Here is a 4,936-nt window from a genome sequence, read left to right on the forward strand (position 1 = left end):
GATATTTTATTTTAAAAATATACAATAAATTTGAGATTAATAGTTAATATATTCTATTAAAATATAATTACGACTTATTGATAAACGTTATGTCCAACTATTTAATTTAAACGTTGACAAACAGCTATTTATTTAATATTAATATATTCTATTAAAAAATAATTATGTTCTATTGATAAACGTTACATCCAACTATTTATTCCCTTTATTTCAAAAGTCACTTATTATTCTTTTTATATAAGTGTATCTAATTTTATTTATACATTAACCACTATATTATTATAAAAACTGTCGTAACTTTGTGTTAATAGTGATACTAAACTTTGATTTTCTAGCTCTATAATGGTGGTGAATTTTTTTTGGTTAGTAGTACTTTGTTTGAAGTATTTTGTGTTGATAGTGATACTAAACTTTGATTTTCTAGCTTTAGAGTTTAGACTGGTGGTGAGTTTTTTCTGTTTAGGAGTATATTTTGCATGCTTTTGGCACAAAAGCATATTTACTAAATGGTGAATTGTTGCTGGGATAGGTTCGAGGACATTGATTATATGTGAAATTTAGTGATCCTGGTCCAATTATTTGTTTGAAAAGCCATTGCATTAGTTGTGAAAATGGTGGTTTTGGGTTTTTAAGTTAATGAAGCAAGCAAAGTCTAAGAACAGTATTAGCTTTATGGTTGGGTTAACTGAATCCAAAAAATATCTAAAGGACTCGAAAATTGTTAATCATATAATGGTTTCGACGCTCAATTATTATAAGGGCAAGACATTTCTTTTTAAGATAGGGTATCTTCCCTTCAAACCTTATAATCAAAGCATATATTATTGTAGTTAGTTGCAGAACACCAAAGATATTGACGTTTTAAAAGTACTTGGGACCGTATAATAATTGTTTGAAGTATTTCCACTCAAATATACAATTATTGTTTGGAACACAAGTAAACACTTGGGCCATTAAAAAGGAATCAACCATCATACACAGTCCCGATGAAGTGGTATTGTAATGAGAAACTCTCTATGAGATGATTAAGATGATGGCGAGAATGAGAGCCACGATCCCCGAACCAACGATCCATTTGTTCCTCGTCATTCTTCTTGACATAGTGGTCACTGGTCAACACTCTCTTCCTCTTGTCAATAGCAGCATCCACACCCCGAAGCTGTTACACAAATCACAAAGTGTTAGTTTTTTTCTCAATGATCTAATGATAGATACCAAAACTAAACCCGAGAGGTTTTTGATTAATTGTATGTTTTTCATGCTATACCTTAGTGTGAGCGTGAAGAAGGGTTTGGCTTTTGCTGACTCAGATTTTCAACAACTGAGATGCCAACATCTTCTGTCTCCAGCATTAATCTAGTACTCTCCCATTGTTCTGTCTCGCTTGATTGGTCAATCTCTCCATTGACATTACAAATCTCCCACTCTGATCAACTGATACCTGGAAGGACAACAATAATGTAGCATCTCTGGGATCAAAGATTAAGTTGAGACAAAGATAAAGAGCAAGAACACTTAGACATAAAAGCCAAGATGGTGAGAGTTAACTAAAAACAACTAATGTGATTGCTATATTTTCTTTAACCATTTACCGCATGTACATCCGCCATTCCGGATTCCATCAGTTCTTCACGTGTAAATTTGGTTAGCATCTGGCGAAGACACTCGTTTGAACTCCTTTTTCCATTGTTTCAGATCATATTTATACTCTCTTAGTTTTAAAAGACACAGCTTTAGCACTCTGCTGCATACTTCTTACCTCAAGATTCATTTTCCGGATCTACAAGATAGAAAACAACAGAAGCTATGTATGTTTCTTTAAGAGAAAAGAACAATAAAAAGATAGACGCATTAAAAAAAATGAAAGTACCAAGACATCAGTTTCGTCGAATCCAGACTTAATCTCAGCAAGCTTCTCTTTCTTCTCTTCTACAAAAAAATCACATAACAATTAGTCAAACCTCTGCTCTGGCATCAATCTTAAATGTACATGAACATATCTTTGCACAATAATTTCAAGGAAGAACAAAAAAAAAATGCAGCTACACAATCATATTCTTGAGCTACTAAGGTTTGCATCTTCCATCTCTAATAAAAAAAAAACACTACGCATGGAGTCATCAAAATATCTCAACATTCACAGATCCAACAGAGGTCGTCAATTGAGCAACAGGTCTATGGATTATACGGCGAGAAAGACAGTGTGATAGGGAAAGGAAGGAAGAGCTAGGCAAATTAATAAAGCAATGCAGCTACATTACCATATCATTGAGCTAACTAAAGTTTCCATCTTTAGTTAATTGCTCGAAAAACACTATGAATCGAATCCAAGCAATGAGATTACATCACGCATAATATCTCAACATTCCCAGATGCTCGTCAGATCGTAAAGAAATGAAAACGTTTAGTAAATGTAGATAAGGTATATAGAATCAGGGAACTCAAAGGTCCGATCAGGATCAGAATATGTTTTATACCTCCGTGGGAGAGAATCGATGCAGAATAAGACATTCTGGAGAGATTGGTGGAGAGCTTGCAGTACGGCGGTGTTCATAGCTGCAAGCCTGCAACCATGCCAATTTATAGGATACCTTTGGCCGGTTACATACGAAGAGGCTGAGCTGGATTTAATGCTACATAGTGGGCGAGTGGGGTGAAGAATGTTAATGCTAGGATTAAAGGAGGAAATAAATGAAAACCCAAAGCGTTACAGTGCGTTCATCGGAGTGGCCTTCATGGAGATGACAACGACGGCGATATCACCTACATCAAGCTTCGTCTTTTTGTTAAAACACACAGAATATTGGGCCTGGAGATAAACAATATAGAAGCCCAAATAAAAGAACGTAATGAATACGGAGACACACAGAATATTGATTTTGTTGAAGATTTGGTGAAGTGCCACGTGTCTCAAATTCCCCTATGCACATTGATGACGTGGAGGCAGGAGCAGCCAGAATATTCAACTTTATATATATAGATGACGACTGACAAACCTGAATACTAGTGGCAGAGAGAGACGCGAACGCGAGCAGTTAAACTTTCTTTCTTTTTGTGTTTATTTTTGTATCGGTATATACTTTTTTGAGTTTCCTTTTCGAATATTGGCATATACTCGGATCTGAAACTTGTGATTGTGACATGTGACATATCCAACTTTTGAAAAAAACATGCAAACCAAGGAGAACATTATAATAATAAAAAGTGTAGGTTAGCAAACCCTTTCACAAAAAAAAGTGTGGGTTATTTTCTATTTCAAAATAGTATCATTTTACATTTTATTGTAACTCTACATATTTATTTATTTTTTGTCTTTTTAATAACCAATATTTTTATTAAAATCAGTTTTATTTAGTTAATTATATATTAAATAAGGATTAAATAGATATATTTTGTAAAACAATGAGATATGTCACAGTGAGATTTTTTGCAAAACAGAAAGAGTATATGTTAAAATATGTATAAGCTTAATTTTATACATTATGTTTAGGAAAGAAAAAAATAGTTCTATTTTTATTTTGACACGTTAAACGCATTCATAATTTCGTGTTAGAAGAGTAAAATGGTAACTAAAACGAGTTTTCAATACTTTAAAATAAAATAAACGAGTCTTTAAATACTTGATATAGCAGTCAAAAATATAACTTACTGTAAAATGTATACTGTGATGCTAATATATTCCATATTTATTTTTATCGCTTTCAAATTCATATGTAAATAAGTAAAACCCCAACTAAAAATATAATCTGCCTAAATATTTTCTACTTAATGAAGTTTTCTACTTATAGCTTTCAAATTATTATTAGGAAGTTTAATTAGAGAGATGTCTTTAATGAACAAAAATATTATATATACCTAATTGTCGTTATTAAAATATTTATTATTTTATTATTATTTCCTTCCCTTTCATTTCCTTATAGTTCTAAATTAGAATTATAAATTTAATTTCCTTATTTCTTTATAGTTATTTCCCAAATTACAAGTAACAAAAAAGAGAAATCTAATAAAATTTCCTAATTATCAAATAAACTTTACGGGATGACGTTGAATTTATGAATTTAATAGATTTCAAAGAATTTGATGACATACATACTATAGTTTTCATGTTGTTATGAGATGTTTGTTTTACCATTTTTAAGAAATATTTTTTTCCTTTCTATTCTTTTTTATTCATTTTATTTTTATAGAATAAATTTGTTCTTCACCAAAATTGATAAAAAATAATATTCATCTTCATTCCTCTGTGTATTTTTTTTACTCATTCATAAATTTCTTTGATGGTTAGCAGTTAGACCTTTAATAAATGATTTTAAACACACATAGGTAAATAAGGAACTTTTTAGTCATGAATAGGGCCTCTGTAGGCATCGACGGGATATTGACTTACCAGTAGTGCTGGATATACGTTAAGTACAAAGATGACCAAGTTGTGTGAAACCACAACTTTTTTTTCCTTTTAACGGGTCTAAGCATATATATATAAACAAACATGGAACAGTAATAATTTTGACAAATTCTGTTACACAACTTACTTGTCGAAAATGCTAGCTAGCTAAAATGGAAAAAGACTCATTGTGCATCCATAACGTCTCAGGTTCGAACTGAGTTAATGTCATCCATTTGTATTTTTATTTTAGCAAAAAAAAAAAAAAAAAAAAAAAAAAACTTACTTGTCGATACAGACAACGAAGGTGTCACAGGGGCAATGATGGTGTGATAAGTGCGGTAAATGCACCGACTAGAGATTTGTATACAAAGTACAACTTCAACCCTGAAGGTAAATTAAAGAAGATGCACTTAGCGTTTGATAATTAAAAACACCTGTGGAAAAAAAAAATCTGTGAAAGTATAAAATATGTAATTTTTCATCATATACCGAATATAATATTAGACCATAAACTTGATGTGAATATAATGCCGATATCTGTCTACAGAT

At 31.5% G+C, this 4,936-nt stretch overlaps 1 pseudogene; it reads right to left on the minus strand.

The window, feature by feature from the left end:
* Window positions 1-969: 969 nt before the first annotated feature.
* Window positions 970-2,550, minus strand: LOC130506045 (vesicle transport v-SNARE 12-like; annotated as a pseudogene).
* Window positions 2,551-4,936: the final 2,386 nt, after the last annotated feature.

Source organism: Raphanus sativus, unplaced genomic scaffold (assembly GCF_000801105.2).
Source record: "Raphanus sativus cultivar WK10039 unplaced genomic scaffold, ASM80110v3 Scaffold2834, whole genome shotgun sequence".
Taxonomy (NCBI): domain Eukaryota; kingdom Viridiplantae; phylum Streptophyta; class Magnoliopsida; order Brassicales; family Brassicaceae; genus Raphanus; species Raphanus sativus.